This window comes from Equus caballus, chromosome 1, assembly GCF_041296265.1.
Source record: "Equus caballus isolate H_3958 breed thoroughbred chromosome 1, TB-T2T, whole genome shotgun sequence".
NCBI classification, from domain to species: domain Eukaryota; kingdom Metazoa; phylum Chordata; class Mammalia; order Perissodactyla; family Equidae; genus Equus; species Equus caballus.
In genome coordinates, this window is record NC_091684.1 from 54,288,432 (window position 1) to 54,315,927 (window position 27,496).

The 27,496-nt window shown below is 39.5% G+C and overlaps 1 long non-coding RNA gene across 2 annotated transcripts; it reads right to left on the minus strand.

The window, feature by feature from the left end:
• Positions 1–24,406, minus strand: LOC111774018 (uncharacterized). 2 transcript variants are annotated; one of them, XR_011437342.1, is made up of 5 exons: positions 24,010–24,406; positions 6,164–6,266; positions 3,760–3,844; positions 417–491; positions 1–323 (listed from the first exon to the last, which is right to left on the minus strand). It is a non-coding gene; the product is annotated as an uncharacterized lncRNA (long non-coding RNA). The 2 variants fall into 2 exon arrangements; XR_002808857.2 differs by having other exon boundaries at positions 6,164–6,274; positions 24,010–24,379.
• Positions 24,407–27,496: the final 3,090 nt, after the last annotated feature.

Below are 27,496 nucleotides of genomic sequence, written 5' to 3' on the forward strand. Positions count from 1 at the left end.
TCACGTGAAAGATGGGATTTATTATTGGGGATGAAACTGAAGGCAGTGGTGGGAGCTGGTGAAAAGGGCATGGAGGCTGCTTTTTGGTAGCGGACCTGAAGTCACTGTAGGTCTTCTGGTGTGAAAGTCAGGAAGAAAAGCAGGACATGAAGGTGAGGGGTGTTCGAGCAAGGATGAACTGGGCCCACGAAAGCAAGCTGGAGTCCTCGTCTCTTTTTCACTAATCTCAAAGTTGTGGGTGACCCATGGAAGGAACTGGCAGTCTTCACTGTGGAGCCACATACTCATCTGCCCCAGGACTTGGAGCACTGGGAGGAGGAAATCTAGAAAGAAAGCCAGGCTTTGAGAACCAGCTGCTGTGAAAAGGTGAGCCAGCTCACGGGTGTGGATGTGGAGGGCACACGCCCTGCACTCACCTTCAGAACAGAATTGCTCCTGCTTCACTTCTGCTTTCCAAAACTCTTGTGTATTCTCTTGTGCCCAACCCTCACCTGGAATCAGACAGGGAAAAGAATGCTGGGAACCGTGTTTCTAGCTTAGCTAGTCCACAGAAGCCAGGGCGTGTGTTTTTGTCTTTCTACTTATATTCATTTTCTGGCTAAAAAACACACACGTGTGTTTCTTTTAGAGGTTAGAAGCTCATTAGAAATAGTATCATGACTTAAAAAAAAAACTTAGTATTATATCTTCAGTATCTTACACATGCAAATTCTCAATACGAATCTGTTAAATGAATAATTAAAAAAAGAAAAAAATTATCAAATATCTATTACTTGCTTAGTCCCTGTTCCCAAGAAACAGTCCTGCCTATTTTCAGAGAACCTTCTAATAGAATACAAAATGAAAATTACTGTTAATTATTTTGAAAGATTCCAATTCATACCACAAATTCCACAGTACTTCTGTCCATCTTGGGCTAAGCCAAATATAATGAGAGCTCTATTATTCTCTAACTTTCCTATATCTGTCTGATTCATCTTTGCAAAGTTCTCATGTGGACATGCCCCATGGCAATATCGAATTGTCTGATTTGTTTTTCTTAGCTTTCATGAGCCATATCTTGCCATTTAGTTTTGAACAATGCTAATGAATGAATTCCTTCCCTGAGCCTGGGGAGGCTATTGTAGAGCAAACAAAGACAGGTATAGCTTCAGAAGATGGGTAGTATGACTTGGTACGTGCTATGCCTCCTCTCAGATAGTCTGGTCACTTTCCACATTTGAGAATGTACTCCCATATGCCAGGAGCACAGGGCTCTGTGACTGAGTGTTTGAGAACTACATGAGGAAAATGGCGTCTCCCAGCCATGCTCCTTAGCATATTTCACCTCTATTGATGTATATTTGCGATACATTTTGTTAGGTGGTAAATTAGAGGAGCTCTGAGTTTATTGGGTTTTTCTACACAGAGATGAACATGTATTGATTTTCATTAGCTTGCAGGTTTTCCAACATATTATTTAGTCCACAGGCCAGGAGATCTCTTTATCTTATTGATTTGATTCTTTAGTCCTGACGATGGGTCTGCAGTGGATTTTTTTTAAGTCCTCAAATGGCTCTGTAGTGTCCTTGCTCCTACTAGGGTGAGCTGTTTTTTAAAAACTCCAAATGTGGGAAACCCACTATGTTTGCTCTCTTTCTTTATGGAGAATAACAAGAAGATGCCTGAAACCTTAGCCATAAATAAAGGGTCATTGTGCAAGTGCCACGAGAAGGACAGAAGAAACTTGAACAATCAGATTATTTACTTTAAGATAGAACCTGGCATTCATTTGAGAGAATTTTAGAGAGAGGTTTAGGCTTTCCCCTCAATCATATATCGAGTGGATGGTAGCTTAGGGTGTGAGAGGTGTTTTTCCCCACCTATACGCTTCTTCTGTAACTACTTTGAGGACCTTGCCACTGTCTAGGCACTGTGGAAATAGAGAACAAATAAGTCAAAGTTCTTATTTTTGAGGTGTAAAAGGCACAATTGCAATGTAAGTCAGATAAATATTTTAAAGATGCTACAGTCAGGCAGAATAGTTTTCTCTTTTCCCGTTCTCCACACAAGATAAAAGGCCCTCAGTGCTGCGGAGGAGAGAAGAGTTTAGAAAGAAGTGTTAAATGGTGCCGGAGCTCTGGGCCCCGTCTCCTCACTCCAGCCTGAGCCAAATCTTGACGGCGGACAAGTAAGAACTCTGGGATCTCTGAGATAGGTAAGGCCTAGGAAAGAGTGGGCCTCATAGAAGAATTCTCTAGGCTGTCATGGTGAAAGGGAACAGAAATATTGATGTGGTATGTCTAGTCATGCGGAGGTTGGAGACTGCCTACAAGTTTTCCAGAGTGTGCTGGGAGGCATCAAAAAATGCCTGTGGCTCCTTGAGCTCCTGTGGACATTGGCTGGGAGACAGAGCTCTTGAGCATTCAAAGCGCTGATAGTCAGGACAAGACAATAAAGGCGGATAGATTAGTTCCGCCAGAGATGGGATGATGACATATCTATAGCCCAGTAGATTGCCAGCATGCTGTGGGATGTACTTGAGTATCAAATGAAAAAAGAAGTATCTTCTGAATGGAGAGATCAGCTAGAACCAAGACAAAGGTGGGTGAGCATATGACTCCTCGCTTTTGGGGAAATATAATTAAAAACAAAATCTCCCAACCCAGGAAACCTCTACACAAAGGTAGTAGAGAAAGAAAACAGTTTTGTTTTTGAGCGAGCATTAAACTAGAATGTGATGCATATCACAGGCAGTCTGTTAAGAGACTGCAAAAACAGAAATCCCTTCTTTTATATAGGCAAGCAGGTACAAAGCATTACATATATGTTCTCAAGATACATGATCACTAGTCACACGTAGTTCATCCTAAATTTACCTGGTAATTGGAGTGATCATCTGTGTTAGTTTATTGGCTTTATACGAAGAGAAATTTACACTTTTCATATCTTTATGACAGAAGGTAGTTTTGCAACTTGGGGCCAGGTGCCTGTGGAAGCTAAGCCCCTCCTCCTTACAGAGATGGGGGTATGGGCACCCTCACACTTGATGAACACATTTCAAGAGAGTGGCTTCCAGGTCCATGAGAAAGAAATTCCTGGGTTGTAAAACTGGCAAGGGTTTTTTTTTTTTCTCAAGGATTCGCACCTGGGCTAACAACTGTTGCCAATCTTTTTTTTTTTTTTTTCTGCTTTATCTCCCCAAACTCCCCCTGTACACAGTTGTATATCTTAGTTGCAGGTCCCTCTAGTTGTGGGTCAAGGGGTTTTTTTAAGGACAGATTTATATACATTTATAATTACAAGTTTATAAAAGAAAATGCTCTAAGAAAAGGAAGGGGAGATTTCTCTTATTTTTAGCAGGGAGAATTAAGCCTCTTGTTTTTAATTTTTATTTGTCATTACACACCCACTGATATTCTAGCAGCATTTAAGTTCCCTGAGCATCGATCTCAGGGTGAAAGAGAGGAAGAGGAGAAAAATCAGAAATATGAATGTATTTTATTCCTAATTGAGGTATCACTGAATTTGGCTAAGTTTGCCTGAAAGCCAGACAAGTGGGACCCTGAGATATACATTAGGGTCAATCTAAAGTTGTGTCCTGTGAAGTTGCACCCGCCCTATGCAGAGTTACACAGGTATGCCTCATTCCTTAGGCCTGGAAGCAGCTGGGGAGGGCCAGGATGGCCAGCAGCAGCAGCTTCATCTGCCTCTGGACAATTCCTGCACTTTCTATGTATGCTGTGATGTGCAAAAGCTTGGGAAATGTTGGCTTATTACCTTTGTCTCTTGGTACAGCAATGTCACTTGACGAGCTTAGATATGACAGTGATCAGAGCCGGAGCAGCAGGTGCTGTGTTACTATCTGTGGTAAATACGAACACAAGGATGAACAACCATTATACCTGGATGGGAGGCTGGATGGAGAGGGTACATCTTTAGGAGCAACAGCCAGGTGTGGTACATGGTGCAGCAGACTGGAGTTGTCAAAAAGTTTGAGGGAATTAGTTTATACCCTGCCCAGGGCAATCATTTAGAGAATCCAGCTTGCAGAGAGACAGACTAATCGATAGGTTTCCAATGTCACATCACACGAGCAGACAGACAAGGTCCCTTGCTTATTCCTTGCAATAGTAATGTGAAGTGGTGGCTGGACATTTGAGTGTCTTATGGCAGCTTTGTGTGCCTGGATCTGATATTTTGTTTATTGTTAGCATCTTGATCCCCAAAGCTCTCCTCTTTTACGTGTCACGGTCAATTGACTGTGAAGGAGTAAAGGAATTTTATAGAGCCATCATCAGCGCAAGGAATGGATCCTGAAATGATCAAGGCTAGGTTTTGATTTTAGAACATATGACTAAAGGTGAAAACTCTTTTTTAAAGTTAGAAACAATGACCAAATGAAAGCTCCTATTACTGGCATTTTAATGTTCTCCTAGTGCCTATTTATTCCTATGTTCAACACCTTTTCTGAATCTCTCTCATGTGGCAGGGACTACGTTCCAGACATTGGGACTTACCGACAATTAGGAGTACAATGATGAACCACACATGGTCCTGGCCTTCAATGAGCTCACAGCTTTAGGGGAAAAGGCTTCTAAATAGACAAGTTATAATACAAAAGACAAATAAGGACAGGAATATCAACTAGGAAGGTAGTAGTTAACTTTGCTGAAAGTTTGAGAAACATCAGTGTCTTCAGTGTTTCCCCTTCTCTGATGTCCCCTTATTGTACTCTACTTTGCCTGGCGAGTGAGAGATCCCAGTAGAAGAGGGGTTAAGGTCTTTGAAATCTGAAGAATTCAGAACTGTTTTTGTTTTATTACTCCCCTCATTAGCCATAAAGTCTTAAACAATTCATTCAATTGGTCCTTTTGGGTGAAGACATGCCAGTTATTTGCATGAACAGACAATCCCTCTAGCAATATATAAAATGCTACTCTCAGATTTTATAATCTCTGTGTTGTCTTGAGCAGTATTGTAATTAAATCTTATTAAGTAGATTTATGGCTTGGAACACTAATGGTCATGAATAAATATATGTTCCCTAAAGCTATTTGCTCAGTTTGCACTTTATGTCTTTTAGCTCACTTCAATTATACATATTCAGCTTTACACCCCATTTATTTGTTTGTTTATTTATTTTGGGGGGATGGGCATTAAACTTGGATTTCTATGCTCCTCACGTAGAATATTTGATTTCCTCACAATTGCCCTTTGATGCCCTTATTCTGCCACTTGTTCTGAACAGGGGCCTTACTGTAGGTAGCTTTGCAGAAAGGAAAATAGTAATATATTTTCTAGGCCAACAGAACATTTTGCAAAGTTGGAAGTGGGAAAAATATGTATAAAGAAAAACAAATAGTTAAATTAGAGTTAGATTTGGACTTACAAAGGTGGTGAAACAAAAGAAATACAAATGTCCAATAAACATTAAAAAAACACCTTATTTAACTTCACTAGTAATCACAGAAACGAAAGAGTCAAACAACTATCAGATGATATGTTTCACTGTTACGTTAACAAGAAAAAAATTTGGTTATCCAATGTTTGGCGATGATAAAGTGAAACAATACACCATTGGCAGCTGTTACATTGGTATGACTTTTCTGGAAAACAATTTGGTGATATTTATAAAGGGACCTAATGACATTCATACTCTTTGACCTAATAATCCCTTTTTAGGGACCTAGCTTAAGTTATATGTCAGAAATTAGGAAAGAAAGCTTATATATAAAGATGGCCATCATAGTGTTATTTTTCAGTACCTTTGAACTGTCTGGCAACTGGGCAAGCATTTAAACTAATGATGGTACATAAATAATTTTAGAATATTATGACACCATATGTCATCTATTTATTCCATCAGTAGTTTTGTTTTGTTTTTTTTAGTAAGGAAGATTGGCCCTGAGCTAACATCTGTGCCAATCCTCCTCTATTTTGTATGTGGGATGCTGCCACAGCATGGCTTAAGGAGCAGTGTATAGTTCTGTGCTCAGGATCCAAACCCAGGACTCCTAGGCTGCCAAAGTGGTGTGTGTAAACTTAGCCACTATGCCACCAGGCTTGTCCCTCCATCAGCAATTTGAATGTTCATGTGCCAGACAGCATGTAAAGTCTTAGAAGCTTGCTTTCAAAGACTAATAAGGAGGCACAGTGTTCAGGAGGACGGATTAGAGCTCACCTGGGTCCTGATCTTGCCACTTCCTGGTGTACGTCTTACTCTCTGTGCCTTGGTCTTTTCATCTGGTAGATGGGATGATAAGGGAAGCTTCTTCATTAGGTAGCTGTGAAGCTTAAATTAATTAGTATATTTAAAATGCTTAGCAAATTTCCTGACATAGAGCAACTGCTATATGTGTTATTATTCATCATCTTTGTTACTGTTATTATTATAGCAAGTGAAACCACTTGACAGTATGAGCTGGATTTTTGTGAACCACCCCAACCCAAAGCCAAAAGCATTAAATATAATATTTGAATGGGAAAAAGACTGAAAGAATAGACTAAAATGTTTACCGAGTATTCATAATAATTGCATCAATGTAAATTTTTAATCCACAAAACTCAAGAATATAAGAAATATAATTCTTCTCTATTGTAAAAATAACTGAAGTTAATCATTCCTAGGGTTCCAATTCCACTGATGCAAATATAAGCTTGATCAATTGAGTAATTGCTCACTTAGTTCAGGTTTCTCATAGCTAATTCAGATGTTCTCAAAGTCATCCAGAGTTTTCCTCCTTTCCTTTTATCTGTAGGGCTGCCCTAAGTTTAGAGGGAGGTTATGAAGCGTTGCTTCATCAGAGAGGGTGTTTCATCCTGGCTCTTCATTCTTGTTGGCATTAGCTGCTGAATCTTTTTTCTTACTAGCTTCTCTTAATCACAACTTTTCTCCCAGACGTGCTTGGATAACACGTTTCCATCCATCTCCAGTGGTTAGTTTACTTCCTCTATTCCTTTCCTTGTCTCAGCAGCCTTTCAGGTATTCTCTCTCTCTCCTTCACTGTCTCTCTGTCTCTTTCTCTTTCTCTCTCTTGCTCTCGCTCTTGTTCTTTCTTATTTTCTCTTGCAATTCTGGTGCCCTTTTGGAATCAAAGGAAAATTTGCATATTCTACCATGTTACCTGGAGTGGCAGAGGACTCTTGGGAGCTATCGCAGGCCCTCTTAATGCAGATAACGCCATGCACTTCCTACACTAAAGTGGCCACACTGTGAGAGGATGACGGGGGATGTCTATAGGACCTTCAGTCCGCCTGGAGCTTCACTCCAGAACTTGTGTGCAGGCCTCTCCTCCTCTCACAACTCCAGCTCTAGGGTTATGCAGCTCTGCTCCTCGGGACTCAGCAAATGCTTCTTTTTAAGTACTGGAATTTTCTCTCTTAGACCTTACTAATTCCAATTTCTGATCATAATTCAGATGCTGAAAATAATCAGTGCCTTGCTTGTTGAAGGACTGTCTAATGAAATGCACTAATTTTTCTACCCTTTTTACTGATGTGGGTTTTTTCCCCGCAGGAATTTATTTGCTGTATCTACTGAATTAAGTAGTCAGTTTGATGACTGCCTTGGAAATGCTTCAGATAAGATTTTTCACGGCACCTTGGGGCAGGAAGGCGTTTCTCATAATTCAGTTCTGAAAGCACCCAGAGCACATAGATTGTACTTCCTAAAAGATATTTTAAAGATTTCTGAGGAAAAGCAGCATTTTTTGGTAACCAAGTTGTCTGTGGGGGCTCACTTTTATAGGAACAAAACAGGGCAATAGCAGACATGGGGATGGTTGTGTATTCAATGCTGGTTAACCTGCTGTAAGCTTGACTTTGTTAAAAGAGTCAAAATTTATAAGAAAATAGTAAGTTTCTTTCCATGAGTCATCTGAAGTTTATGACTTTTTAAATATTTAGTTTGTTGTTGAAGATTGTCTTAATTTTGTGTGTGTTTCTGTTTCATCGGTATCTTGGCGGTGTTGGAGTCCATATTGTTCAGTTGAATATTTGTTTGGGCTCCGGTTTCGTAGAGCCAGGTGAGGGAAATAACTTCAGTGCAAGAATGAGTCCAAAGCATGCTATTTGAAGCAAGGAATATGTTGCCTCAGGGAAATACTCAATTTTTTTTTTTTTGGGGGGAAGTTTAGCCCTGAGCTAACATCTGCTGCCAATCCTCCTCTTTTTGCTGAGGAAGACTGGCCCTGAGCTAACATCCGTGCCCATCTTCCTCTACTTTATATGTGGGATGCCTACCACAGCATGGCTTGCCAAGTAGTACGTAGGCCCACACCCGGGATCTGAACTGGCGAACCCTGGGCTGCCGAAGCGGAACGTGCAAACTTAACTGCTGTGCCGCTGAGCCGGTCCCCTGAAATACTTTCTTAATTTAAAGTAAGAATCAAAGTTAGTAATTCTTTCTAGGACAGTCTTGTGTTGTTTTGTTTCAATCTTGCTTGATAAGGGCAACTCTACCTTGAATTGCTTCATTTTAATGAGGATGTCCAAACAAAGGTTTTGTGGTTTTGATAAGTTATACTTAGGTTAATCACTATTTGGGTGAACATAAAAACACTCTACCACTGTTGGATTTTCTAGAATTTATAAATAAACTTGTTGAAGTGTAAGTTCTGGCTATTTATTCAAAGCCTTTCATGATTACATACAATTTTTAATTTTTTAAGTATTACAAAGTTGTCTATAAGCCTGAAACCATAAACAAATATACATAATCCTATGAATGTCATATTCAAGCTATAATAATAAAGCTTATTATGGACATCTTGTGTAATTGCTGAGGTTCTGCTTTCTCTGTTTAGTATCTTAAATGGACTTAAGATTATGGAAAAACTTTTGCTACTCTTAACATGTATTTTCATGTAGTTATGCTTTTCTCTTCTTTTTACTCAAAAATAGACCAATGTTGGCATATAAGTGTGTTTCCATTTAAGGCAGAGGTTGCAAATTGATGGGCCACACAATGTATTAAAATTGGGAAATTTCTTATAAAACCCAAATTTCTGACTTCTTTGAAAAACTTCTACATTCTAGTAACCTAGTCCCACATTCTTCCACTGGAACGCTGGTCCAGAGCTGAGGATTGACTGTTACTTCTAGGAGAATTTTTATTGTCTTCTCCACTTCCTGTTACTTCCCTCTGACCTGCTTTCCTCTCACGGGCGAACCCTGAAGGTATTTTAGGTTGGAATCTCTGATTTTAATGGAAGAGTTAACACGCATTGAGCACTGATTCCTTTAAAACTCAAGAATTGTCACTAAGAAAATATCTTTTTACAACAGAACCAAAGGATAGGAATTGAATGAACTTGGATTTTCAAAACCTCTTCTCCAGGATGGCACTAAGCATCTCGTGAGAAGCTGAAGCATTCTGCAAAGTGTTCAGATGATTCCAAGTAGTCATTTAGTAAAAATTAACTCAATCTCAGCAGCCACTGTGAGTATGACATTGTTTTCTACATAAACTCAAATTCTTGCAATAGCCCAGAGGTAGTTATCATATGCGTTTTATAAATAAGGCTCCGAGAAGTTAAGGCTAAAGTTATAAATCAAGTAAGTGGTAGAGCTTATTCTTAAGCCTAGGTAGGTCTGCTGCAAAGACTGGATGCTGCTGTTATGTTTATTTAGGCAAACGTTGACATTATTGAGAGACATTTCTGTTCTTGACCTGAAGGTCAAATGTTCTATAGAGAAGAATGTGAATACTATGAATTTGAATGCAAATTGTGTGTGTGTGCCTCTGAATCAGTATGAAAATTTTTCTGAGAAGAGCTATGGTTTTCATTAGATTTGAAAAGGGAGCAATGACCCAGAGAAGCTTAAGAAATATGAATAATTGCATAATGTAGACACTTCTTAGAATTAGAGAGATTTACTAAATTGACTCCAGGCACAAAATGTCTCTTTCTGATGTAATCTACTTACCCTGTATAGACAAATCCTTCAGAATCCTTTCCCCCCAACCCAAGAATATAAATTTTGATCGTTCTTAATATTCAACTATCTCATTTTTTAAAAAAGAAAAATAAATATCACTTTTTTTGATTAACAAGGGTAAGAACATTTCCACTGTGCAAGGGGAGGTCCATTTATAAGTGATAAACTGTCAGGGTAAGAATTCTATAAATTTCCTTTCATTAAAATGCAATTTTTCTTCTTCCTCTCTCTCTTACCTTCTTTTTCTGTTTTCCTTGAACAATTCAGTCCAAAAGAAATTAGAAAGGGCCAAGCTAGATGGGTGTCCACACTTGGGAAGGGTGGGGTAGCTAACTCATGTAAGGAAGGTGTCTGTGCTGGGAGGTGGTGGCTCAGCACAGGGCGTTGAAAAATGTGCAGAGAGAAGAGAGAGGTCTGTGTAGGAGGACAGCCCCGTGATGATGGCACACTCATGTAGGGGGTCAGCATGCTACAGTATGAGTGAGGTGAGCAAGATGTCCTTGTGAGATAGTCTTCCCCGGGATGTTGGAGCTCAAGCTGGGTGAGAAGGTCTTCCTTGTGAAGGGTGGTCTGGTCCAGGGTGTTGGCACTCTAGTTTGGTGAGGAAGGCATCTTTTGGGGTGGGTGGGTGGGGGGATGGAGGGTGGTGTCAAAGCCCAAGTAGGGCAATAATGACATCCACAGGAAGTGTGATTTGCATGCTATATTGAAATCTGAGAAGGGTGAGCAGATGTCCGTGGAGTGGGGAAGCCTGCAACAGGCTGTCAGAGTCTGAGCAGGATAAGGAGGGCGTCTGCGTAGACAGGCATTCCTGTGTGAGGTGTTGGAGCCTGAGTTGAGTAATAGCCTGAGTGGAGTGACGAGGGCATCCGCATGAGAAAGGGGTGGCAGCAACTATGGAAGACAGATTACATAAAGGGGGTTGATAAAACTAGTAAGTATATAAAGATAATGGGAGCAAGTTTCTCATTGTTGGAAAATAAAGTTACAAATATGGAAAGGGAGAAAACAAGGATAAATTCTGTTACATTGGGTTGGAATTGGATTTGGAACTTGGGTTGGAATTGGGTTGGAACTTGTGGTTTTCAATGTATATGTATAGACATAGAAATACATATAGATGCAAATGTGTGTGTGTGTATATATGTGTTCTACATATATTCACCACATCTGTCCACTGAGAGGGCCTGGTAGCAACATCCCAATAACAATGAGCACACTTAGCCCCCAGATCTCATCTTCTAAACACTATTCTCCATCAAAAGAAATCATGGCTCTTTGAGAAATGGCTAATTCCAGGCTGGAGCAAGGAGGGTACACGATAAGCCTGGAATATCTCATTGTCAAAGAACATAAGGAAATGCTCAAAATGTGCTGGGGAAATAATAGTCAGTGTTAAGGGGTTCTCTCTGGTTAAATACAGGACAATTTGAGAATTAAATAAATAATGATAATAATGAATCGTATCCTTTAAATAAAACACCGATCCATGCATCTACATGGTCACAAATAAATAAAATAAAAGAAAATTTGATGGACACGATATTTACATAGTCTCAAAGTAGCTCATCATCAGATATTTATAAATTACAAAGGAGTAACTTTTCAGTGGAGAAACTTGGCAGATACTGCCTTAAGCAGTTAGCATCATCAGTAATGGGACAAATCAAAACCATGTGCCCCCTGAAATGATGCAAGAAGAACATAGCATCACTTCTGTGATGTTCCTGCCAAAGGTGCATAAACTGAGTCTAACTGTGAAGAAAAGTCAGATGAACCCAAATCAAAGACATTTCACAAAATACCTGTCTTTAAGTTTCAAAAATTTCAAGATCATGAATGTGAAGGAAATAAAGAAGAAAAAATTCTCCTCATTTTCTTCTTACCTCCCAGTGGCAGCTCAGGAAGCAACGAGAAAGGGCATCATTCAAAATGACCCATCTAATATCTTATCTTACAAAACCGTATACATGAACATGACTGCTTAACCGCTTTGGCACAATATGTGATAGCTGAAATTTATAAAACACATAAGTCCTTTAAAAGTATATAACTTTAGCATTGATTGCAGGGATGATTCAACAACCACAAATCAATCAACGTGATTCATCACATTAATGAAATGAAGAATAAAAATCACACGATCATCTCAACAGATGCAGAGAAAGCATTTGACAAGATAGAGCATCCATTTACGATAAAAACTCTGAATAAAATGGGTAAAGAAAGAAAGTACCTCAACATAATATGATAAACTCATACCTAATATCATTCTCAATGGAGAAAAACTGAGACTATCCCTCTAAGAACAGAACAAAGACAAGGATTCCCACTTTCATAAGTCTTATTTAACATAGTATTGGAAGTCCTAGTCAGAGCAATCAGGAAAGAAAAAGAAATAAAAGGGATCCAAATTGGAAAGGAAGAAGGGAAACTCACTATTTGCAGATGACATGATTTTATATATAGAAAACCCTAAAGAATCCACCAAAAACTTTTAGAAATAATAAGTGAATATGGTAGAGTTGCAGGATAAAAAAATCAACATAAAAATCAGTTGCTTTTCTATACACTAACAACAAAGTAGCAGATAGAGAAATTAAGAATACAATCCCATTTACAATTGCAACAAAAAAATAAAATACCTAGGAATAAACTTAACCAAAGAGGTGAAAGACCTGTCCACTGAAAATTATAAAACATTGTGTAAAGAAATCAAAGAAGACACAAAGAAATGGAAAGATATTCCGTGCTCTTGGATTGGAAGAATTAACATCGTTAAAATATCCATACTTCCTAAAGCAATCTACAGGTTCAATGCAATTCCTATCAAAGTTCTAACAACAGTTTTCACAGAAGTAGAACAAAGAATCCTAAAAATTATAGGGAATGACAAAAGACCCCGAATAGCCAAAGGAATCTTGAGAAAAAAGAACAAAGCTGGAGGTATCACACTCCCTGATTTCAAAATATACTACAAAGCTATAGTAACCAAAACAGCATGGTACTGGCACAAAAACAGACACACAGATCAATGGAACAGAATTGAGAGCCCAGAAATAAACCCACACATCTGTGGACAGCTAGTTTTCAACAAGGGAGCCAAGAACATACAATGGAGAAAGGAAAGTCTCCTCAATTAATCGTGTTGGGAAAACTGGATAGCCACATGCAAAAGAATGAAAGTAGACCATTATCTTACACCATACACAAAAATTAACTCAAAATGCATTAAAGACTTGAATGTAAGACATGAAACTTCTAGAAGAAAACATAGGCAGTATGCTCTTCAACATCGGTCTTAGCAGCATGTTTTCAAGTACCATGTCTGACTGGGAAAGGGAAACAGTAGAAAAAATAAACAAATGGGACTACATCAAACTAAAAAGCTGCTGCACAGCCAAGGAAACCATCAACAAAATGAAAAGACACCCTAACAATTGGGAGAAGACATTTGCAAAGCATATATCTGATAAGGGGTTAATATCCAAAATACACAAAGAACTCATACATCTCAACAACAAAAAAACTAATAACCCAATTAAAAAATGGGTAAAAGAACTGAGCAGACACTTCTCCAAAGAAGATAGACAGATGAGCAACAGGCACTTGAAAAGATGTTCAACATCACTAATTATCAGGCAAATGAAAATCAAAACTGCAATGAGATATCACCTCACACCCTTCAGAATGGCTATAATGAACAAGATAGGAAATAACAGGTGTTGGAGAGGACGTAGAGAAAAGGGAACTCACACACTGCTGGTGGGAGTGCTAACTGGTGCAGCCACTATGGAAAAGAGTATGGAGATTCCTCAGAAAATTAAGAATACAAATACCATATGATCCAGCTATTCCACTGCTGGGTATTTATCCAAAACCATGAAAACATGAATCCATAAATACATATGCACCCCTATGTTCATTGCAGCATTATTCACAATAGCCAAGACTTGGAAGCAACCTAGGTGCCTGTCAAGAGATGAATGGATAAAGACAATGTGGTATTTATACACACATGCATGTAGTGGAATAGCAGACAATGGAATAGCTCTCAGCCACAAACAAGGATGAAATCTTACCATTTGTGACAACAGTGATGAACTTTGAGGGTATTGTGCTAAGCAATTTAAGTCAGAGGGAGAAAGTCAAATCCCATATGATTTCACTCATAAATAGAAGATAACAACGACAACAAGCAAACACATAGAGACAGAGACTGAAATGGTGGTTACCAGAAGGTAAGGGGAAGGGAGGAGGGTGAAATCGGTGATTAGGCATGCATGTATGGTGATGGATTGTAATTAGTCTTTGGGTGGTGAACATGATGTGGTCTACACAGAAATGGAAATATAATGATGTACGCCTGAAATTTATGTAATGGTATAAACCAATGTTACTGCAACAAAAAATTAAATTAAAATAAATAATAATTCAGAAAAATAAATAAAAGTCTTTAACTTACATAGGACATTTTCAAAGGATGTAACTAGATAACCCATAACAGAAAAATATAACTAATAAACTAAACAAACCCCTCCAAACTCGTTCAACTTTACTAGTGATCAAAGAAATGCAAATTAGAACAATAAAAAATTGTTGCCTATCAGATTGGCAGATTACAAACAAAATAACTAGTATTCAGTGATGGTAAAAGTAAAGAGAGGTGGGCACTATTATATGCTATTGATGGATATTTACACTGATAGAACTTTTCTGAAGAAAAATTAGGCAGTATAGTAAAAAAATTCTTATAAATTCATATGTTTTGACTGAAAAATTCTGCTAGGAATTTATGTCAATTAAGTAATTGAGATTATATGCAAAGACATTTAAACAACATTTGTTGAAGTGTGGTTTCTATTTGCAAAATCCTGTATTATTATTGTGTTGTTTAGATAACTAATGGAAATATTAAAAATGATAGCACAGACATATATTTATTGACAGTGAAAGTGGGAAATGTAGGTTTTTTCCAAACTGAAAACAGCTTGCATAATATCAACCCACTTTTATTAAAAACATATTTATGAAGACAAATAAATGTGTAGAAAAATGTCTGGAAAAATGTACCCCAAAATGTTAATGGTGATTATCACTGGGAATTGAGAGTATGATGATTTTTGAGTTTCCTCATATTTTTTGTTTGTTTACTTGTGTTTAAATTATGCAATAAAAATTTGGTACTTATGCAACTAAAATTTAATAAAAGTCTATCAATTTATATGTATCAGATGCTTGATGTAATTATTCCATAGATTTTAAGGAATTATTGTCATTTTCTCAGTTTGCATTTTCCCTTAGAGTAAACAAAATTCAACCTTATATTAGACTTCCTTTTCGCAACATTTTCTTGCTCAATTTATGAAGCCTGAAACATTTTTTTAATATTTATTTTTTATTGCAGTAACATTGGATTATAACATTATATAGCTTTCAGATGTACATTGTAATATATTTTGAACTCTGTGTAGATTACATCATGTTCACCACCCAAAAACTAATTTTAGTCCATCCCCTCACATGTGAGTCTAATCACCCCTTTTGCCCTCCCCCCTCTTCCCTTCCCCTATGGTAACCACCAATTCAATCTCTGTTGCTATGTGTTTGTTTGTCGTTGTTTTTATCTTCTACTTATGAGTGAGATCATACAGTATTTGACTTTCTCCCTCTGACTTATTTCACTCAGCATAATACCTTCAAGGTCCATCCATGTTGTCACAAATGGCCAGATTTCATTATTTCTTATGGCTGAGAAGTATAGCATTGTGTATATATACAGCATCTTCTTTATCCATTCGTCCCTGGATGGGCACCTAGGTTGCTTCCAAATCTGGGCTATTGTGAATAATGCTGCAATGAACATAGGGGTGCATGTATCTTCATGCATTTGTGTTTTCAAGTTCTTTGGATAGATATCCAGCAGTGGAATAGCTGGATCATATGGTAGATCTATTCTTAATTTTCTGAGGATACTCCATACTGCTTTCCATAGTGGCTGCACCAGTTTACACTCCCACCAGCAGTGTACAAGAGCTCCCTTCTCACCACATCCTCTCCAACACTTTTTGTTTCCTGTCTTGTTCATTACAGCCATTCTGAAGGGTGTGAAGTGATATCTCATTGTAGTTTTGATTTGTGTTTCCCTAATAGCTAATGATGTTGAGCACGTTTTCATATGCCTTATGGCCATCTATATATCTTCTTTGGAGAAGTGTCTGCTCAGCTCTTTTGCCCATTTTTTAATTGAGTTGTTGTTTTTTTTGCTGTTGAGATGTATGAATTCTTTGTATATCTTGGATATTAACCTCTTACCTGATATATGGTTTGCAAATATCTTCTCCCAATTGTTAGGTTGTCTTTTCATTGTGTTGATGGTTTCCTTTGCTGTGCAGAAGCTTTTTAGTTTGATGTAGTCCCATTTGTTCATTTTTTCTTTTGTTTCCCTTGCCTGATCAGACTTGAAAATATGCTGCTAAGACTGATGTCAAAGAGTGTACTGCCTATGTTTTCTTCTAGAAGTTTCATGGTTTTGGATCTTACATTCAAGTCTTTAATCCATTTTTAGTTGATTTTTGTGCATGGTGTAAGGGAATGGTCTACTGTCATTCTTTTGCGTGTAGCTGTCCAGTTTCCCCTACGCCATTTATTGAAGAGACTCTCCTTTCTCCATTGTATGTTCTTGGCTCCCTTGTTGAATATTAGCTGTCCATAAATGTGTGGGTTTACTTCTGGGCTCTCGATTCTCTTCCATTGATCTGTGTCTGTTTTTGTGCCAGTACCACGCTGTTTTGATTACTATAGCTTTGAAATCAGGGAGTGTGATGCCTCTGTCAGTGTCGCAATCCAGTGTACACATCAGGATAGATGCAGAGAGCACTGATGGCCACTCTGAGTTTATTATAACCAGCGTTTCAATATATACATAGCTTACAGCTGTTAAACATACACAGGTGTTCTGGATGAAGTAATTAGCGAATGCCAAGAATTCTTAGTGATTTCTCAAGGAGCCCTCCCTTGGCCTCTGTTTTGATATTATCATGTTATTGCTGTGCTCCTATATTTTTATCTTGGAGCAGGCAAGGTCTCTTAGGCAATGGTCCCTCCTGCTCCCAATATCGATATCGTTTCTCCAGCTGTGCACCCGGGCAGCGGCCGCCTGGCTTAGTTTGCCACCCCCGCCCCCCTCCCCGGGGGTCTTACCAGTCATTGGCTAACCGGCTTTCTCACCTCCGGGACACAGTTTGTTGACAAGCTTTTTCCAGTGATTATTAACCCTTCCTGTGTCAGGGGCGGCTACATTTCCCCATTTTTTTGTTTTTTAAAGCAGCGAAGGTGTCATGTTGTGCTGAGGCCAGAAGGCCCATCATAACCAATGCTTGCTCTTGTTGACTTTGTTGTTTTTTCAGGGAGCACAGCAGACGTAAAACATAAACTATTAACATGGATAATATCAAAATCACACCAGCATTAACAAATATGTGTAAATTGAGGCCCGAGAACCAGTTGGAGGGCTCTAGCCAGTGTAACCCATTTTCAATGTCTTGAAATATTTTTTGAGAGAACACCTTATGTACTTCTTGTAACTGCCTCTCTAACCGAGCTTGTAGCCCAGTGATGTCATTGGCCAGGGAGGTAGTAAATGCCCCCTGTAAATGTTTTTTTTTATTTCTTGTCAAGATGTCAGTGAGCTATTATACAGTGTGTGTGTGGGGGTAATGCATTGCATGGTAAATTGCCAGTCACATTTTAGTTTCATACGCATATAGAATGCATTTTACTGCTCTCCCAGCCACTCTACTGCTGCCTCTAATGCCTGCAATCCTGACATTAGCCCTTTATCAATATCCACCTGTGTCTGTAATTCTTGAGTGACATTTACCAAGATGGACTCCACCTTATGGGCTGTTTGAACACTGTTAACCAAGGCAGTAGTAGCTGTAGCAGCTGATGCAATGATAATCACCGTGGACACAATGAACGCGATTAGCGTAGCCAAAAACCGTTTAGGGCATAATTTTTTCATGGACTCAAGGAGGATATGTAGAGCATGCTCTTCAGACCATGTCCAATTTAGAGAAACAGGTAACCAAATATGTGCTCTTCTTTTAACACCATTACATAGGTCACATTCAATGAGGTTACATTACAATGCGTTAAACAATCAGAATACCAATATGGGGGGAAAATATTAACTACATCCATACTAGAAGATTCTTCAATAGTGGGGACATTTTTTCCCCATAACACATAAGGATGGGTGGTACAGATCATAACGGTATCAGAAACATTTTGAATCAGAGTCAATGAATTATCGCCACTTGCATTCTCATATTTACCATGGGACAATCGTTGTGATATAAAAGGCAGCCCGATCCTCCATATTCCTTTGTGAGGGGGCTGTACACTGTCTCATTGTGAGATAGTTGTAACAGGGGTCCAGATGGGCTGTGTTCGCTCCATGTTATAGGTTTCTGACTTGATCTGTTGAAGGCCCAAGTATGACTGTCGTTCAAAAGATGTCCATGAGGTCCCCAATCCAGCACGTTAGCCCCAAAGATGTTGCCCCGACTTGGATATGCTGTACGGCAAGGGGACCACTGTACTGAGTAATGTTTGTAACGCCAATCAGTTTTTGGATGGCAAATTGAGACGGAAGGAACTTCTGTGACATTACTTTTGTCTTCGTAAGATGTTGATATAGTGGTAATGTATGTCACATTGGCTGCCTGTTGTCCTTTCTTAGGTTGGTAATAAAATACATTTGTTCCTGAAAGGTGACACATGTTGTGCTTTTGTTTTAATAAACCATACAAAAAGGTGAATTGTTAGCAAACATCACCAGAGGTTCTTCTTCCTTTTGGTGCAGGCCTGTATGTTGTTGTCGGGGTACCCCGGTTCCTCCTGTCCAATCAGAATCATTAGAGGACAAAGGGGGATTGGCATGCCACCAAGTAACCGGAGTAGAGAGAGGAGGATTAGGAATAAAGGCCCAATATGTGAGATTCTCATGCTCTGAAATCACCTCAACATGCATTAGAGAAGAAAAGAGGAAAAAGAAAAAGCTGATTTACTTATCTGTTTGTCCATTTTCCGGTTATTCCAGAGCAGGCTGTGTGCGTTTTGATGGAATGCACTCAATGCCTTTATCTGTCAAAACACAAAGAGCTCCTCTCTTCCCACATTTAACCATAAAAGGGCCCTCCCAGATATCCGTATAAGGACGTTTTAATCCACACTTTGCCAAGATATTGTGTCAAAACAGATGTGTGTAATGCGGCCTTTGTTGGGCCATATGGTTCTGAGTTTGACCCATATATCTTTCTGCACTGATGTGCCGTCCTCCGCTAGATTGAAAAAATTTAAAGTAAATAAGGCGTGATTGAGGATACCTTGTGGATCATTCTTATAATACTCATTTCCCCCTTTCATTTTTTGTAAAGCAGCCTTCAGCGTTCTATGACATCACTCAATAATAGCTTGTCCCATAGAATTATAGGGGATGCCAGTTTTATGGATAATATTCCAATTTGCACAAAATTGGCGGAAAATTTGCGCTGAGAACTCAGGACCATTATCAGTTTTAATGCATGTAGGAGACCCCACGAAAGCAAATGTAGCAAGCTAATGATGAATGACTTGTTTAGTGCTATTTTTTGTATGTGCCGATGCGAAAAGAAATCAAGAGTGAGTGTCAATAGAAGCGATAACAGAAGGAAATGTGCACAGCTGCCAATTCTGCAATTTGAGTAGTTGAATGTCCGTGAGAGACTTTGGTCTGCCGGTCATTATTAGCAAGCCAAGCTATACCGGCTTTTCCGGTTTTTCCGGAGCCGTCAGTGAACAGGGTTAAGGCATCAGGAATAGGTTGGGAAGAGATAACCGAGGAGATGATCAAATTGAGAAGATGTGCAAGGTAAAAAAATGGTCTGAGGGTCAGCGCCTCGCAATTGTAAACACCGCAAACGTCCCCTTTGAATAACCTCTGCTATTCCATCAAAATAGGTATAGAGTACCTTAGCTGGTGTGTGGGGCAAGTATATCCACCCCAAGCATTTTATAACCTTGCCCGCTTTTTGAAAGATGATAACAGTAGGACTCTTAGGTGTGTTTATCACATAAAGGCATAAGGGAATTTCTGGATCAAAGCTATCTAAAAATTGGGAGGTCAGAGCCTTGTTTACTAGGCTTAGTTCTGGTTTTGTCTCAGGGATAAGAGTGCGCGTAGACGAGGGGGAAGAGTCACCATGTAGCAAGGAAAACAAGTGACTCAGAGAATGCGTCGGGATGCCAAGAAAAGGACGTATCCAACTGATATTTCCTAAAAGCTGTTGCAATGAACTAATGTTAAAGTATTGGGTATGGAAATAGAGGGAATGCATGGCTTTACCAGGTGTCTATCAATTATTAATCCTAGAAATTTCCAGGGGGAGGTAAACTGTACCTTATCTTGAGCCATAAGCAGGCCTTTGCCTTTTAGCAATTCAATTAATTGTAGGTATGCTGTTAATGAAAAATTTTTAGTTGGTGCTGCTAATAAAATATCATCCATATAATGGTAAAGTTGTATAGTAGGGTATTTGCTTCGAAAAGTTAATAACACATCTCCTACTAACTGTTGGCATATGGTAGGACTGTTTTTCATGCCCTGAGGCAGGACCTTCCGCTCATATCTCTGGGGGACCTCTTGATTGTTATAAACTTGGACAGTGAATGTGAGCTTTTCCCTATCAGTGGCGCACAAAGGTAGAGAAAAGAAACAGTCTCTAACGTCAATAACAACAATTTGCCAATTCTCAGGTATTAAAGAAGGGTTTGGCAATCCCTTCTGTAAAGCCCCCATAGGTTGCATGACAGCATTAATTGCCCTTAAGTCCTGAAGTAATCTCCATTTTTCAGATTTCTTTTTTATCACAAATACTGGGGTGTTTGAGGGTACAGTATGGCCTAATTTTAGTTGCTCCTGTACTGGCATCTTTAAAACCTATAATTTTTCTTTTGGAAGGGGCCACTGATTTATCCATACAGGCGTGGTAGTTTTCCATTGAATAGGTATGGGAGGAATGTTAATAACATCAGTGGCCCCTAGGAAAAAGGCTTAACGTTTAGAGATATTTTCCATTGAGAAAGCAAATCTCACCCCTGTCGAGGAAAATAATCCATAAGCAATCTACAAATGAAAATTTGGGTGAGTTTATTCTGAGCTTAAATCTGAGGATTATAACGCGGGAGAGTCTTTCTGCAAAGGAACAGAGCACTCCAAAGAAGTGCGGGTACACAGGGTGGTTATATACCCTCAAAGAGTATGTTTCACATATGATTGAAATGTCCCTTTTACAATAGTCAGGAGGCTGCTCTGTCCACACAGCCATTGATGGAAACGGCAGATAGGTCTGCTGTCTCAGTGAACCCGGCAGGCTGGCAGGTCTGTTGCCTCAAGCTGGGCGGTCACAGATGAGTGCTACAATCAGTTCCCAGACTAAAGAAAGATGCTTAATCCTTAAGGAGATGCTAACGTCGGGAGGGGGAGGGAAGTTGCACCTTTATCTCAAAATGTCTAAACAGATATACAATGCATGCTCAATGGCCACAGTCAGGCCCTTTTGGCAAAACAAAGTCAGGCGGAATTAGGTTTATACCAAATGGCTTCCTCATATACTCCAATATATCCTATTGCTTGCCATTTTTATTTGTCATCTCCATAGGGAGTATGGAGTTAGAAGAACGTAGGGTGTAATTAAGGCACTTCTGTTTTCAGGTCTTCTGACTTTGAGTACGTGATCACTTCCCTCAGGTGTCATAAGCCCCCCTACACCTTGTACAGATGCAGAGGTTTGCTTTTTAGGCCAATGGGGAGGTCAGTGGGCGAGACTATAAAGCACCGTCGCCAGTGTGGCCGAAGCCACTGGTCCCCCTCTTGGCAGCGGAGCTCCCCGAACTTCGTTTTTCGGGGCACTGGGGAGTGTGCCCCGTTTCGAGTTTCCCGATGTCAAGTCACGGTTGATTAGATTACCATCTACATTAATTTTAGAGCAACATTGATTCGCCCAATGGAATCCCCTTCAGCACCGAGGACATGGTTTAGAAGGTGGCTTTTTAATATCGGCTGGCCCTCCTTTACCAGGGATATCTTTTGGACCAGACTTGCATTGTTTTGCACGGTGTCCAGGTCTTCCGTACTTAAAACAGGCATTATCAAAAAGCACCTTTGGGCAGCTGCGAAAACGGTGCTGCCGTTACTTTGGCCACATGACTATGAGTTCCTACTTCCTGACACGCTCCAGCATATCCCCTAAGGTGTGAGTTCGCCCTTTAAGGTGAGACATAGCAGACTGGCAATCAGCATTAGCATTTTCAAAGGCTATTTTCAACAGGATAATTTGAGCTGCTTCAGGATGAGCTATTTGTCTCTCAATTGCCTGCTGGAGACGGTCAATAAATTCTATGTATGGCTCGTTTGGCCCTTGTCGGACATTCATAAAGGAATTGGTGGCTTTGTCTGCCCCTGAAGGGGGAGTTGCCTTCCAGGCTGCTAATGCCACCTCTGAACATTGTCTATGCAACATTCCATTTGCCTCAGCCTGTGCTTGAGGCGTCGCATATTGGCCGACCCCCTGTAACATGTCGGCACTGATTGGGAGAGGGGGGTTTAAAGATCGATTATCCGTAGATCAGGATACAGATATCTCATTATACTCAGACCTGAAAAGAGTATATTCAGCATGCGACAAAAGAGTCTTTGTGAGCAAAAGCCAATCACAGGGTAGCATACAATAACTGGCTCCCAGTGCCTCTAGCATCCCGACAGTGAAAGGTGACTGCACTCCATTCTCTCTAATGCTCTTTTTCAGCTCCTTAAACACCTCAAAAAAAAGGGATTCATGTTTTCTTTGCCCATGATTGACCATCACAGGGAAGGCACAGGAAAAAACATCAGGATCTCCACGATTTAATCCTTCCCGAAGGGAATTATGAACCACACTATACTGCCTGGAATCAACATACGGGGCTGGTGGAGCACAAGGAGGAGCAGTAGGCAAGACAGGAGGGTTCTTGAAGGCGAAATGCCTCTCTAAAGGAGGGGGGAATGGTAAATCATCATCGTCTGAGGACGTTTGTTCAAAATTTGTCTGAGACTTACTAACGACCTTTTTAAAAGAGTCTCTTGACGGCTAGCAAGCCGGAGGAGGCAGTGGCGGCGTCTCCTCAGCTTTGCCTGAAGGGCGCTCCTGTGAAAGAGGCCGAGTTTTCCTCAGCCGATAGATCCCACAAAGGGAACAGTGCAGTACATACTGTTCCCCAAGTCGTTAAGATATGTACATCCTTTAAAGATTTTAAAAGGCCATGCTCAAAGCGAGACTTTAGTACCTTGCCAGCCCTTTCCCACAACTCAATGTCCAAGGTGCCATCCTCAGGGAACCAGGGGCAATGTGTAGATATTGCAATATCCTCTGTAACTCGGTGGGAGAAACCGAAACTGAAATCGAGGCGTGAGCAGGGGACAAGTAAGGTATTAATACCAACTGAGCTATCCTCATAAAAGCTTCTATCACATAATAACTAGATAAACGGAGCATGATTTTTATTTCACCTTGATAGTCAGCATCAATTACCCCGGGAATGATGTTTAAGCCCTTCAAAGCTGAGCTAGAGCATCCTATTAATAGCCCAAAATATCCTGATTGTAAAGGTCCCCATACATTGGTAGGAACAAGAAAGGTTTCATCAACACAATCTATGACGACTGTCTCTGAAGCCATGAGATCCACTCCGGCACTTCCTGACGAGGCCGCCACTAAATCATTCACACAGAGTCAGCCTGCTGATTGAGAGCTCCCCAAATTTGATTTATCAGGGCACTGGGGAGCGTGCCCCATTTCGAGTTTCCCGATGCCAAGTCACGGTTGATTAGAGATATTGCCAGCAATATCCTCTGTAACTCGTAAGGAGAAAGCGAAACTGAAATTACCTTCAGCAGCCGCTGAAGTGTCTTAAAGCATAATTTCTGCTGAATCGCCAATTGTTGGCCCATCATTCTCACGGCGGACCGCCAAAAGGCGATTGAAATTCCCCCATATCGTTACTCACCAATAATGCCGCCGATCTTGGATCACGTTGGGGTCACCATATGTCGGTGTCGCAATCCAATGTACACATCAGGATAGAGGCGGAGAGAGCTGATGGCCACTCTGAGTTTATTATAACCAGCGTTTCAATATATACATAGCTTACAGCTGTTAAACATACACAGGTGTTCTGGATGAAGTAATTAGCGAATGCCAAGAATTCTTAGTGATTTCTCAAGGAGCCCTCCCTTGGCCTCTGTTTTGATATTATCATGTTATTGCTGTGCTCCTATATTTTTATCTTGGAGCAGGCAAGGTCTCTTATGCAACGGTCCCTCCTGCTCCCAATATCGATATCGTTTCTCCATCTGTGCCCCCAGGTGGCCGCCGCCTGGCTTACGTTGCCCCCCCCCCCCCCCTCCGCCGCGCGGGGGTCTTACCAGTCATTGGCTAACCGGCCTTCTCACCTCCAGGTCACAGTTTGTTGGCAAGCTTTTTCCAGTGATTATTAACCCTTCCTGTGTCAGGGGTGGCTACAACCTCCAGCTTTGTTCTTTTTTCTCAGGAATCCTTTGGCTATTCGGGGTCTTTTGTTGTCCCCTATAATTTTTAGGATCTTTGTTATATTTCTGTGAAAACTGTTGTTAGAACTTTGATAGGGATTGCATTGAACCTGTAGATTGCTTTAGGAAGTATGGACATTTTAACCATGCTAATTCTTCCAATACAAGTGCACGGAATATCTTTCCATTTCTTTGTGTCTTCTTTGATTTCTTTCAAGAATGTTTTATAGTTTTCAGTGTACAGATCTTTCACCTTTTTGGTCAAGTTTATTTGTAGGTATTTTATTTTTTTGTTGCAATTGTAAATGGGATTGTATTCTTAATTTCTCTTTCTGCTGCTTCATTGTTAGTGTATAGAAACACAACTAATTTTTGTATGTTGAATTTGTATCCTGTGACTTGACTGTATTCATTTATTATTTCTAAAAGTTTTTTTGGTGGATTCTTTAGGGTTTTCTATATATAAAATCATGTCATCTGCAAAGAGTGACGGTTTCACTTCTTCTTTTCCAATATGGATCCCTTTTATTTCTTTTTCTTGCCTGATTGCTCTGGCTAGGACTTCCAATACTATGTTAAATAAGAGTGGTGAAAGTGGGCAAGGAACCTTGTCTGGTTCCTGTTCTTAGAGGGATAGCTTTCAGTTTTTCTCCATTGAGAATGATACTTGCTGTGTTTGTCATATATGACCTTTATTATGTTTAGATATTTTCCTTATCTACCCATTTTATTTAGAATTTTTATCATAAATTGATGCTGTATCTTGTCAAATGCTTTCTCTGCATTTGTTGAGATGATCATGTGATTTTTATTCTTCATTTTGTTAATGTGGTGTATCACGTTGATAGACTTGCAGAAGTTGAACCATCCTTGCATCCCCGGAATGAAACCCACTTAATCATGTTGTATGATCTTTTTAATGTATTGTTATATTTGATTTGCTAGTATTTTCTTAAGGATTTTTGCATTAATGTTCATCAGTGATATTGGCTTGTAATTTTCTTTTTTTGTGTTGTCCTTATCTGGTTTTGGTATCAGGATAATGTTGGCTTTGTAGTATGAGTTAGGAAGCCTCCACTTCTCTTCAATTTTTTGGAACAGTTTGAGAAGGGTAGGTATTAAGTCTTCTTTGAATGTTTGGTAGAATTCACCAGGGAAGCCATCTGGTCCTGGACGTTTATTCTTTGGGAGGTTTTTGATTGCTGTTTCAATCTCCTTACTGGTGATTGGTCTATTCAAATTCTCTACTTCTTGGTCCAGTTTTGGAAGGTTGTATGTTTCTAAGAATTTATCCATTTCCTCTAGATTATCCAATTTGTTGGTGTATAGCTTTTCATAATATTCTCTTATTATCTTTTGTATTTCTGAGATGTCTGTTGTAACTTCTCTTCTTTCATTTCTGATTTTATTTATTTGAGCCTTCTCTCTTTTATTCTTGGTGAGTCTAGCTAAGGGTTTGTCAATTTTGTTTATCTTTTCAAAGAACCAGCTCTTGGTCTCATTGATTTTTTCTATTTTTTTTTTTTTAGTCTCTATTTCATTTATTTCTGCTCTGATTTTTATTATTTCCTTCCTTCTGCTGCTTTTGGGCTTTGTTTTTTCTTCTTTATCCAGTACCTTTAGATGTGCTGTTAGATTGTTTATTTGGGATTTTTCTTCTTTGTTGAGGTAGGCCTGAATTGCTATAAACTTCCCTCTTAGAACTGCTTTTGCTGTATCCCATAGATTTGGGAAGGCTGAAACCTTTTTAAGAAAAGGGTATAACTTCTCCTATGGCATTTCCATGAGTTGGTTTAATGACACCAAATCTGTCAGAAACAGTGAAGAAGTTGCATTTGTTTATTGGAGCCACATGGTGCTCAAGAAAAGTCAAAATAGAATGAAATAAACTAAATGCCCAAGGTAGACAAGCACACCAGTATGCCAACATAGAACAGTCCCTGTGGTGACACAGGAATGCAAGAAAATTAAATGAATTCATGACAGGGTAGAAACTAAAGCAGAGATTCATGTTAGAGTGGCTCTATGGAAAAGAAAAAAAATGAGATTTCCTTTGGTCATAGTCAAAGATGAATCCTCCATAAATTACAAATTTTTAAAGTATTCCTTATCTTTCAAAATTTAGCATCAAGGGGCTGGCCTGGCAGCCCGGTGGTTAAGTTCACATGCTCTGCTTCATCAGCCCAAGTTCGTGGGTTTGGATCCCAGGCACAGACCTACACACTGCTCATGCTGTGGTGGTATCCCACATACAAAATAGAGGAAGATTGGCACAGATGTTAGCTCAGCTACCGTCTTGCTCAAGCAAAAAGTGGAAGATTGGAAACAGATGTTAGCTCATGGCCAATCTTCCTCACACACACACAAAAAAGTTTAGCCTCAATGTCCATCCTTTTTTGAGTTTTTTCTGACTTACCTAGGTTTTTGTTGGTTTGTATTTCTAGACATACAGAAGTCCAAATTATATTATGATCATGGGTCTCTCCCACCTGATGGTGAAGTGTGGACAGGAACTGGGCCCAAGACTGTGTCATTCTGTTTGTAGCCCCAGAATGGTCTCCCTGGTTCAGAGTAAGTATGTAGGAAATGTGTTTGAATGAAAGCCCTAAATGCATTAAAAAAAATACACCTTAAAGCATTTTAGCTGAAGAATTAACAAAGCATCTGTCATCAATAATTTTACTAAATCAACAGATATGCTAAATGACTTGGCTTAAAATAAAAAGATCTGAGAAGGCAACATGGCTTTAATTTCAGTGTGTGTATACACACACACACACACACACACATACATTGGTTTTTGGACAAGCTACTTTAGGGAGAATGAAACTGAGCTTTGTATAGTTTTATATTGCCAAACACATAAGTGACTATGTTTGGTGAAATCTTTCATACCATATCAAAATATTTCATGAACCAAATCTGTACTCCATTACAAATTAGATT